Source organism: Manis pentadactyla, chromosome 4, assembly GCF_030020395.1.
Source record: "Manis pentadactyla isolate mManPen7 chromosome 4, mManPen7.hap1, whole genome shotgun sequence".
NCBI classification, from domain to species: domain Eukaryota; kingdom Metazoa; phylum Chordata; class Mammalia; order Pholidota; family Manidae; genus Manis; species Manis pentadactyla.
Genome location: NC_080022.1, coordinates 187,091,847 through 187,103,909, shown reverse-complemented (window position 1 = coordinate 187,103,909; position 12,063 = coordinate 187,091,847). Strand labels below are relative to the sequence as shown.

Here is a 12,063-nt window from a genome sequence, read left to right as displayed (position 1 = left end):
TGCAGGGCCCTCCTCTGTGACCTTAGTTTACAGGAAACAGGGTGCTAACGCCCAGGTTTACGGGCCATGCGGGGAGCAACAAAGACCTCTGTGGAAGGCTGGGTGGGGCCGTGCACCCTGAGCAGGTGGAGGCCCCGCCCGGCCTGCCTCCCTCTGAGCAGGGATCTGAAGTCTGATCACCCAACCCTCAGGCAGGCTGTCCCCGATGTCACCTCTGCCCATGAATCCCTCACAGCAGACCCACTCCACGGAAGGCTCAAGACCATGCCCAAGGTCCTATGGGCAAGGCCAAGAAGCGGCGCCAAGGAGCTGGGCGTCCGACGCAGCGGCTGCCTCACCCCGTGTCAGGAGGTCGAATCAGGATGGTGCCTGGGATCTCAGGCTTTCAGCGCACTTAGCTAGACCAGGACGGGCGTCCTGCAGCCACAGAGGGCTCAGGCTCAAGCCGGGGTCCCAGAAAGCTAGTGGGTCAGCTTGTCTAGGGCACCAGACCATGCTGGAGAGGCAGGCACAGAGAGGGTGCGGGCCCAGCACTGAGACCTGAGACCCCCGAGGATACTGACAGAAGGACAGAGGCCACACGGGGTCAGCTTGGGCCTCATCTAACGGGTTCCTGATGCCGACAGACCCAAGACCCATGGGCGTTTCTTAGTGTGAGTGTGGTGCAGGTCTCTAGGGCAGCAGACAGGACGGGGGTGGGGAGGTGCGGGGCCCTAGCGGTCAGCAGGCCTGGGTTCCAGCCTCAGCCGCTGGCCTTTGGCGCTTGTCCAGGGGCTCCGTGTATGAGTGTCCTGAGGCCTCTACAGCAACCACCTCCACCCGCAGGACTTTCAACAGAAATTTATCCTTTCACGGTTCTGGAGGCCAGAGTCTGAAATCAGGGTGCCAGCAGGGGCCATGCAGTTTCTGAAGGCCCCAGGGGAGGCTCCTTGCGGCCACGTCCCGCTCCTGAGGCCCAGACGCTCCTTGGCTTATGGCTGCTGCCTCTGTCTCTCCAGTCTCTGCCTCCGTCCTCACGTCCTCATGCGGCCTTCTCCTCTGGGTCTGTCTCAGATCTCCCTCTGCCTTCATCTTACAGGGACACCAGCCTCTGGATTCAGGGTCCCCCCAGATAATCCAGGATGATCGCATCTCAACATTTTGAACTTAACTATATCTGCAAAGACCCTGTTTCCAAATAAGGCCTCATTCTCAGGTTCTGCGGTTTAGGACATGGGCATAGCTTTTGGAGGGGTCACCATTCACAGGGGAGCCTCACTGAGACCTTTTAAGGCCTTCCTTCACCGCACGACCTTACGGCGGGGTCCTCACTCCTGAGTTTGGGCCACAGAAAGGCGTGGCATTGGGAGGGGTGTGGGGTTGGGCGGTTGGAATGCCTCCCCAAATCCCTTCTGCCCTCCTGCCAGGCCAGGGACCACTCCCAGCCGCTCCTTCAGTAGGCGCGGCCCTGTGATGAAATCTTCCCTGAGTGCTGCTGTTTCCTCCTCCCCGAGGGCCGAGGTGGCAGCAAGCAGAGCAGCCACGGAAGATCCACCTTGTGATGACCGGGTGGCCGTCTGCCTGGGTCCCTGGAGGGAGGGGCACTTCGCTGACCAGAAGCACCGACCTGGGCCATCACAGGAGGAAGTGGATCTCTCTGCAAAGCACAGCTACTGCTTGGAGCACTTGTTAGAGCCGCTAAGCACAGCCTAACTAGCACCAGCTACAAGAAACAGAAGCCCACCTCAAGCCAGCTTAAGTCAAAAAGAGATTGAAATGCAAATCAAAACCTGGAGGAGACACCACTTCACGCCATTAAGATGGCTGTCAAGAAAAAAAAATGTTCAACAGCACGTATACTGAAATTGGAACAATACGGAGATTAGCGTGGCCCCGGCTCAAGGGTGACACATGATTTCGTGAAGTGTTCCATATTTAAAGCAAGCAAACAAACAAAATAACAAGTGCTGCTGAGAATGTGGAGAAATTGGAACCCTCGTGCGCTGCTGGCGGGAATGTAAATGGGAGCAGCAGCCTGGAAACAGAAGGGCGCTTCTTCCGAAGTTAAACAGCATGACCCTGTGAGCCAGCAATCCTATCATCAGGGACATGCCCAGAATAATCGAAAGCAGGGTCTCCAACAGATATCCGTACATGAATGTTCAAAGCGGTGTGATTCATAACAGTCAAAAGGTGCAAACAAACCAAGTGCCCATCAATGAATAAACGGATAAATAAAATGCAGCCCAGCCACACACAGAATATTACTCAGCCTCAAAAAGGAAAGAAATCCTGACAGTTGCCGCAGTGTGGATGACCTTGAGGACATGATGCTATGTGAAATAAACCAGTCACAAAAGGACAAACATTGCATGAGTCCTCTTACATGATGCACCTGGAGTAGTCAAATTCATAGAGACAGAAAGTAGAATGGTGGGGACCAGGGGCTGGAGGAGGAGAGAATGGGGGTTCAGTGCCTAATGGGGACGAGCTTCAGTTTGGGACAATGGAAACGTTCTGGAGATGGATGGTGGGGATGGCTGCACAAGAATTTGAACTTAATGCCACGGAACTGCACTTCGAAATGGATGAAATGGCAAATTTTGTGTTAAGCATATTTTACCTCAATGTTTAAAAAGTTGAAAAATACCTTGGCAAGAAGAAGGAAATATTAGACAAATGTGGGAAGATGATAATTACAGAATCTGGCTGAGGTTCTGTGGGGATTCATCGTGTCTTTCAGGGTTTTAAAAACTTTTTTTATAGTGAAAATTAAAAATAAAAAGGGAGAAGTGAGTGATCAATCCTGCTGCCTCACAGTCTTCTAACAGAATGATGCATCCATACCCTTAACTCTGGGCATAGTTCTCTGTCTTCTTCTGTTCCAGCTGCTATAGCAGAATATCAGAGACTGGGTGGCTTATGAGCCACAGAGATTTATTCTCACACTTTTAGTGGATGGAAGTCCAAGGTCAAGGTACCAGAATGGCAGGCTCTGGTGAGGCCCCTCGTTCTGATTCACATCTGGCACTGCTCACTTTGTGCTTGCACTGTGGAAAGGTCATGGAGCTCTGGGGGTCTTTTTGAGAACACTAGCCCATCCACCTCCTAATCACCTCCTAGAGGCTCCACCTAATATCAGCATCCTTGAGGGACAGGATTTCAACATAGGAATTGGGGGACGGCACAGACATGCACCCCATAAGCACCATGTGACTTACTCGGTCCAATGATGTACACTGAATAGGGACTTCAAATGCTCCTGCACAATAAACTGTCTCTCTTGCACTGCTGAATAGCCCTGGAAAGAACACATCTAGGGTAACCTGCTGGCCAGGGAGGATAAGAAACATACCGAGCAAACCTGGACGCACCTACACCCCAGAGCTAAGCCCAGCCTGGATCTGCCAAACCCGACAAGCCCACAGAGATAAGAGCAAAAATCAAAGCTTACTGTTGAATACCACAGAGATTGTGGGGCTGTTTGTTATGAGGCCTGATTATGGTGATGGCTGACTGATACAGGGAGCTTCTCCCACAACCCACGGGAAGTCACTAGTCAGTACTGTGACTGACAGAGGGGTGCTCTCTGGTTAAGCTAGGCAGAAAAGTAGCTTGTGGGTGCATTGGTAGCACAGAACAGGCTGCATAGGAGAGCCCTGATGGCCCCTTACCACATGCTATCTGACCCCATGCGGTCAGACCCTGTGAACAATCCTAAATAACCCTTCACCTTGGCATCCTGCCCTCAAGCTGCAAAGATCCAAGAGAGTTGCCAGAGCCCAGGAGAGGAAGCAGGGCCCTGCCTCCCTCCTCTTCTGGGATTCCTGCGAAGGAGTAAGGGTGTCGGGATACCAAGCAACCAAAACGACAAATGTCCGCTGGCAGGAATGCAGGGGGCTGCCGGAGGCAGGTTGGGTTCCCGCTCCGCCTCTGCCCCTGCGTCCGAGCACTTTAGAGAGGGTGCCTCCTCTCCTCCTGAGCCGCGTGCATCCACGTGGCTTCCTAGGTCCCGTGCACCTAGTTGCACCACCTCCGGGGAGACCAGCCTCTCTTCCTCAGCTGCAGAAGCCCTTGGGTGAGGGGCCCAGGAGCCCCCACTGTGACCAAGCCCAGGGCGGGGAGGGGCAGTTCCCAGAGGTGAGGACAAGGACAAAGGAGGGAAATCAGCAGGGGTCACTGCGGCATGCTCTGGGAGAAGCGGGTTCCAGCCCACCCTCCAGCCTGGACTGACCTGGTGACTTGGGTAGGTGCACGCAGACTCTGCGTCACAGGCCTGGCCTGGTCCTGCGGCGCATGGCAGACCTCAAGCAGAACACAGCAGTGCAGACAGCAGCCCTGGGCGGCTGAATGCTAGGACAAGGCTGCCCGACTGGAGCTGCTGTTTGGGGGACAGGGAGGCACACCCACCCACCCACACCCACTATCCTCCAGCCCATCTGCTGCCCATGCCTCCTGCTCATGAAACCCCAGAGAAGGTGGAGGAACATGGAGCCCGCTGACGTGGCCCCCACAGGGCAGCCCCCTGGGTACGGGGCAAGCAGGGACGGGTGTGGGTGGCCGGGGACATCTGGCAGGGGGCATGCTGGTTCCCCTGGACAGCTGCTGGGATAAGAGCCAATGCACTGTTCTTCCTGAGCAGGCCCCTCACTTGCAGATGCACACCTTTGAGGTGACCCTAAGACACCTCCACTTCTCTGTCCCCTCACCTCCAGGTCCACAAGTCACTTAAGTCTGTTGTCCCCTTCCTTCTGTCCACATGTCAGAGCTGTCACAGCCTCTTTGTCCCCACAGCTCAGGCCCTGTCCCGGCTCCTCTGGACCCAGCTCTCTGGATGTGCCCCACAGCTGCAGGGCCGGGGTTTCTAAGTCTGCAGCCCACTCTCCCAGCAGCCACAGGGGAACTGGTGCTGTTCCTGCACTGGCAGGCGCATCAGAGCATGAGACCTTGCGCCAGACAAGACGAAAAGGGCATGTGAGCCCAGCGCCCGCTGTTTCCTCCCCTCCCTCCCTCCCTCCCTCCCTCCCTCCCTCCCTCCCTCCCTCCCTCCCTCCCTCCCTCCCTTCCTTCCTTCCTTCCTTCCTTCCTTCCTTCCTTCCTTCCTTCCTTCCTTCCTTCCTTCCTTCCTCCCTCCCTTCCTCCCTCCCTCAAGCCCTCATCTGTGCTAGGCTGTGCACTGAGCTTCTGCAGACCCATCAGAGAACAAGCCCATGTCCCTGCCGTCATGGGGTTTACGTGCAGGTGTTGGGAGGAGTCAGTGAGATGCCCCTGTCACATGCTCAGAATGGCAGGAATGAAAGCTATGGAAATGTTTGCTATTATTATTAATTGCTATTTCCCATCTAGCCAGCCAGCCAGCCCTGTCCCTGGCCACAGCAATGTGAGGGTACTCATGGATGTGACCCCTGACCCAGCCTTCAGGCATGGTAGGAGTGCTGGCCTGGATGGAGAGCCATGGGACCCAGAGCCAGCCCCACAGGTCCCCAAGGCTCACAGGACCCTGCCTAGAGCCTGGCCATGGGTCAGGAGTGCAGCACGCTGAAGTGCCCCATCTCCACCTTGCCTGGGAAGATAATGGAGCTGAGCTGTGGCTGAGGGGCAGGACCTGGCAGCAAGATGCCAGGCGGTCGGGGCTTAGGAAACGGGGCAGCTCCCAGGCAAAGGTGATCCCTGGTCATGCTGAGGGAGCCCTAGGTGCAAATTAAATGTCTAGCTGTCGGCCCCAGCCGGCAGGCGGCCTGCAGCCAGCAGCCTTCCCTTTATCATCTGCAGCAAAGCATTTACAGTCAATAAACGGCCTAATTAATTCTCTTCAAAGACCTCTCAATTATTCATCCCGGGCTACAGAGAGAACAATTAGAGCATCACCCGCTCGCTAGCGGCTCTGCAAGCGGAGGCAAGGCTGAGCCCAAGAGCTGAGCCCAGGGCCACACCACCTCGGTGGTCCCCAGGGGCCACTCCTCCGACAGAAGCAGGCCTTGTCCCTGGGGTGCAGCTGGGTGGAACCCCTCTTCTCCCTCAAACCTGCAAGCAGCCTAGATCATTTTCTTCACTTCTCAGGAGAAAACACCAGGACCCCAAGTGTGACTTGTGTCCATCAGCCCGTCAGAGCAGACCTGCGGACACACAGCAGGCTGTGTGCAGCCTTCTTGGGCGGACAGCCAGGGGTGGCTGTGGGGCCTGCCCTGGACCTCTGTGCCCCTGGGAAAGAGCGTGGTGCTGGGAGGAGGGCAGAGAGGGGAGAGCCAACCCCACCAGCAGCTGCAGGCCAGGCTGGGCAGCTCTGACCCCCCGCCAGCTGCAGGGGAGGTCACCGCTGGCGAGCTGGAGAGCAGCGAGGGGCCTTGGGCTCCCCCGAAGCCGCCTGGTGCCCAGCAGGGCTCCTTCAAGGCCAGGCCTTAAGACAGGAGCTAGCGTCCCCTCTCCCCTCCAACTTCCTGGAGTCGCTCGGGTCCCATCGCTGGTGACCTGAGGAAGTGGGCAGCCAGCCTGACCCTGTTCACCTCTCCGGCCCAGGGCCCCACTGTCAGCTCTCACACCCAGGCTCCCCCAAACAGCCCCAGCCGGCAAGTGGAGGGTTAACTCCCAGCCGCTCCCAGACCCGCAGAGTGGGGGTGGGGGCCGGGGGCGTGCCTGTCGGGAAGCATGGATTTCTGCAGTGGTTTTACTGGAAAAGCTGTAGCTGAAGGTGGGAGGGGGTCACCATGGCAACTTCTGGCTATGGGAACAGGTTGGCTGGTGGGAACCAATTCTTCCAGGGGCCCAAAGGGGCCCGGCTGGAGCTCCGCAGCCCGGGGGCCCCACGCTGCCTCCCGGGGGTCCTCACCGTCCTGGGGTGGCACAGAGACCCACCCCAACCTGGAATTACCGGTTTCCCCGCCTCCCTCCAGCAACCTCTCCCTGGGGCTTGGCCCCTGACTCAGCCACCCCGCCCCCATCAGAGCGTCCCCCACACGCGAGCTGTTAATCGATGAACCAATTACCCAGCGGCCGCTGGGGAGCTCAGGGAATCTCCCTCTTGAAAGAGCTTTACTTCTGGAGAGAGGCTGGACTCCGAGGCCTGGGGTGAAATGCAGGGAATGCCGTGCGTGAGACCCCACCACCTCCAGCCCAGTCTAACGGAGGGAGTCGGGATTCCCGGGGGCCCGAGGGCTCATCCCGACCAGGTCCCAACGCGAAGATTCCGGCGTCAAGCGGCAAGTTCAAGAAGTCCTCCCCACCCCCAGCACAAACATGCACGCCCTACTGGCTAGGGACAAGGGGCCCCCAGAAGCCCCGAGACTCGGGGGTGGGCAGCCCGGAGTCACAGGAGGCTCCTGGGTGCACCTCCAAATCCTGACTGGCCCTGCCAGCTCTCTGCCCCGGTGAAATTCCAGGGGGCGGGTGTCGACCCTGCCCCGCTCTCACGCGGCCCGGGTGCTCCCGGCCCGACCTTCCACCGGGACCCCCCGCTAGGCCCTGGGCAGCCGATTCAGCTCCCGGCCCTGGAGCGGCCTCTGGGTGCAGGCGGGAACCGGGGAACCGGGCAAGGAGCGCTGAGAGCTGCTGGTGGGAAGGGTTGGGGACTTCTGGGCCCTCCAGGCCCAGGTTCCTGGGGACCCCAAGGGGCAGCAGGGATTGGCCTCGGAACCCCCGTGCAAATCCTGCAGGCACACGGTGGGAGGGTGCTGGGGAGTTGGGGGTGCATCCCAAAGGCGCTTCCAGGAATCTCCAGTGGCACTTCCCAAAGGGCCGGAGGGCATATGCAGCCAGAGGACGGAGTTGGTGAGGGGACAAGCGAGTGGGAGGCCCCACCGACTACCCTAGTCCGGCTCCAGGAAAGACCACCCTCCTGAGTCCATAAGGCACCAACCCTGCTCTGCTGGAGGTCATTAAACAGATGCGTCTTCGGAACCTCAGTGCCCTCATATGCAAAATGGGCAGGAGAAGACCACTCGTGTCTCCAGCCGGGGTGAGCACTGAATGAAACCACTAATGCCACGTTAATAGCCACGGGATTCCGAGGTCGCGCCCCTTCTCTCCCCCGCACAACCCACCAGAAAAGAGCTGGGCCCTTGTTAAAGTCTCCTGGGCTGTTGCTGAGGAACGCGGCTCCCCTCGTGTCCACCAAGGACGCACAGGGGAGAAGCAGCGTGCGGGGCGGCGCCGCCAGCTGGCAGGGCGCACGCGGGCCAGCGCCCGGAGAGGCTAAGTACACCAGCCCCAGCTGCGGCCTCCCGCAGGCCCGCACCCACACCCAGCGGCGGCCCCCAGCGCCTTCGGGCGTCTGAAAGTGTTAAACCCGCCGTGAACGGGGTGCTTCCTGCCCTCACCCGGGGTCACAGCCGCGTGCGGGGCCGCCTCAGGGGTCGCCCAGCCCAGCTTCCCCGGCCCCCACGCCGCCCCTATGGGCCTCTCCCCGCCCCCGCTCCGCCTGCCCGGGGCTTCCAGCGGGCGCTCTTGCATCTGCCGAATCCCGATAAAACATTTGGGGGAGATAAGTGCTGTGTATAAATAATTAAGACCACATGCATATTCGCCAACAAAAAAAAAGTTTAAAGCCCCCATTCCGGGAACAGCTGCCTGTGTGGGGCCCGAGCGGGGCTGCTGAGGCCCACCCCCACCCCCACCCCAACCCCCACGGGCTCCTGTAGCATCAGCCGGGGGCCCGCCCCCAGCCCCAGCGGCGCTATCTCCCCGCTTGCCCGGAGTAGACAGGGAGGGGGTGGCAGAGGGGTCCTGAGCTCAGGGGTGCAGCGGGGGAGACAAGGCCACCATGGGGTGGCCAAGCCCCTAGGCAGGGCCTCCCAACCCCAATGCCAGGCAGAGTTCAGGCTCTTAGTTATGCCCCATAAGCATCTACTCAATAAATGAATGAATGAGCCATTGAATTAACTGATCCCAGATTCCTTGGGAGTATCTGCCCTGAGCTCTGGCAGGGGGCAGACAGCCCTCAAGGGCCACCAGCCGGGGGCACACACCTTTTCCAGGTGCAGCTAGAGGGCCTCCAGCAAGAAGGCTGGAAGAACTTGCAGAGGGCCCTCCTCACCCTCGTGCTCTGCAGGAGGGTCAGCACAGGATCGCCTGGGCCAAGGGAAGGTGTGCCCGGCCTGCCATACCCCTGTTCAAGGACCCGCCAGGGCTCCCTGTTGACGGCAATGTCTAACCCCATCCCTCAGGCTGGCTTTTAAGGTCCTCTGTCCACTGGGCCATCTGTCTGGTCAGAAAGGGCTCCGCGTCCATATTCCACCACGTGCCCTTGCGGGAGCTGTGCCCTAACAGCCTCCCCGCCACTACCATAGAAACCCTGTTCCTCTCCTCGGGTTGTTCCAAAGGCCACCTTTGGAAGGAAGCCCCTCTCTCCCTCTGCTCCCCTGTTTGTCATCCACATCCATTCCGGGATTTTCAGGCCTTGCCCTCCAGTAGCCTGCAGCCCAGTGATGGACGCCAGCAAGTGACCAAAGACAAGGGCTGCCCTGAGGTAAGCCAGGTGCAGGGGAAACAGGGGAAAAAGGACAAGGGTGGGTGGGGGAGCTATCAGGGAAGGCTTCCTGCAGGAGGAGCCAAGCTGAGTGGAGTCTGGAAAACGGGGGGGGGTGGGGGGGTGGGGGGGATTCCTCCAAGTAGAGAAAGGGAGGAAGGCTGGAAGTGCCTCCAGGCGCTCCCAGCACTGCCCCCTGCTGGCTATGCACACTCCCGTGGAACTCACAGCCAGACCTATGAGGCATGGATTCCAATCCAGGCTCTGCTGCTTACCAGCCAAGTCACTCTACCACGCTACCACGGTCCCAGCCATGCAGAGCCCCTGCCGTCCATCCTCCGTGCTCTGTGCCAGGGGGAGAGAGAGCGTGCACTACCCAGCACCCCACACAGACTGACGAACCTAAGAGGTGCCCAGAGATACCTGCTGTGGATGGATTGAGGGCCCTGGAGTTTTCTCCTGGCCTGCCTGCCTCAGCAGCCACAGATCCCTCAGGGAATGCCAGCTGCTGCTCACCTGGCACTCTGGGCACGCACCTTACACTTAGGATTCCTGGCATCTTGTACAGCCAACCCCCTACCCAGCAAGCAACACGGGATGTCACAAGCTGCATCCTGCCCCTGCCCTGGGCCCACAGGAGCATGACAAATATTTATGAAATAAAGCTTTCCAGCAAGGAAGCTCCTCCGAGCAATCCAGGGCTGGACGGACAAGTGGGCACACCTCGGCTGGTGCCAGCACTGCACTTTGTCCCCGGGGCCAGCGCCAGCTCAGTCTTGTCTCTGCTCCTGATGGGAGCAAGTGCCGACCAGAGAGAGACCCAGGCCCCATCTGTGCCCACAATGCCTCCTGGCCTTCAGAGCCCCTGTGACTCCCATTGAGCCAGCTCAAGACTTCCCGAGGGTCCTCTGGCTCCCTCGGTGTGGACCTTCTTTCATCTTGCCGTCACGGTCTTCGAGCTCAGCAAGCAGATGACAGGATAAAATATGGTAAGACCTGAGACAGTGACCTTCAAACCTTCTTACTGTTTGGATCATGCACCCTCTAATGAGAAATGTTTGAACTCACAACTCCATATGAGCTCATAGTTATGTATGTACAGTTGTTTATAGACTCCAAGTTTCCATGACTGTATGAATATATTACCTGCATTATAAAATATTCACAAAAGAACAGACATTTGAAAAGGCTGAGATTTAAACCCTAAGCATAAAATTCTCCTCCCTACCCCAGCGGTCATCCTGTGCATCCCACTTTGGAGACCAAAGTTAGGGGAAGACCCCTTGGACTCCCCAGCTATGATGGGGTCCCTGGTGCCTTCCCTGCTTTGGCTCATTCCCCAGCTTCAAGTTCCAACCTTCCTTCTTCCCAAGGATACTCCCCAAACTCTGCCACTGTGAAGACCATGCTTTTCCTGGCCTCAGCCATTCTGTCAGCAGGGAAGCCAAGCCTGGAGTGCCCCCAACAAGGGCCACCTTCCGTCCTCTGCAGGGCTGCTAGCGAGGAGAGAAATTACTTCTCTGTGGCACAGGGGACAGAAATAGACCCACCAGGGACAAGGTAACAGAAGGATTGGGGCTCTTTATAACAAACGTCCTGCAGTTAGGGTGTAGAAGACAGTACTATTTAACTCTCAATATTGCAGGCTCAAATCCCATCTCAGGAGCAAATGACTGGTCCAGGGGCTGTATCTAGAGCACACAGTAGGTGTCCAACACATGGGAGGTGTCACTGGGAATACTGCTCATAAACAAGGCAGGATCTGCCCTCCCCCCAAGCCCCACCTCCGGCACCCAACATCTGTTCCTGGATTCAGAATCTGCTGGAGACTGGGCAGCGGATCTCTCCCAAGCCCCCTGTGCCCTTGTGACTCCCTGGGGTAGTTGGGGAGGCCCACCCAGTGTGGACAAGGTGAATAACCCCTGGAATTCAGCAGCAGAATCCCTTTCTCATTCTTGCCTCCTGGAGGTAAAGGCCAAGGGTACAGACCCCAAAGCCCCGACTCCTGTCCATATGAATTCTGGCCACGTCTGCTTTCCAGAACTTCTTTGCCCGTCCTTCACCACACAGGCTCGTGCCCGGTGGCTGCAGGAGCAGGAGAAAGAGAGGCAGGGGAAGTCTAAAGGGAAAGGTGCTCTCCGTGGGTCTACCAAGCCAGAGGGGCAATGGAAGGGGCCCTGGCCTCCCACTGTGCAGGACCCTGAGCCCCAGGCCCAGAACCTGTGGGCACCCCCACATCCTTGGGTCCTTGGCATCCAGCATGGGGTCAGCATCTGTGGGACTGGACCCCAACCCAGATGGGCCATTGTGCCCGTGCCTGGAGTCTGACCTCTCTGTTCTCCCTGCCTGGTGGGCCAAAGGGTTGGGGCAGAGGCCCCAGGAACAGGCGAGGTCCTGGCCAGCACGGAGCTGACCCTGCATCTCAGCCCAGAACGAGCAACAGGAAGTGAGAGGCCAGTGCCGGTAAGCAAGCGCGATTCGAGAGATTAGAGGTCTGCAGCCTGATCAGAAGCTGCCTGGAGTTGGAGGACAAGTTACTGGAAGGAGGAGGAAGCTGCAGCAGTAAATAACGCCAGCCCCTGAACTCGCCTCCAGCTCATGGGAGCCCAGCTGGGGTGTGCCCA

At 58.4% G+C, this 12,063-nt stretch overlaps 1 pseudogene; it reads left to right on the top strand.

Moving 5' to 3' along the window:
* The first annotated feature begins 1,819 nt into the window (after window positions 1-1,819).
* Window positions 1,820-1,918, top strand: LOC118925176 (U6 spliceosomal RNA; annotated as a pseudogene).
* Window positions 1,919-12,063: the final 10,145 nt, after the last annotated feature.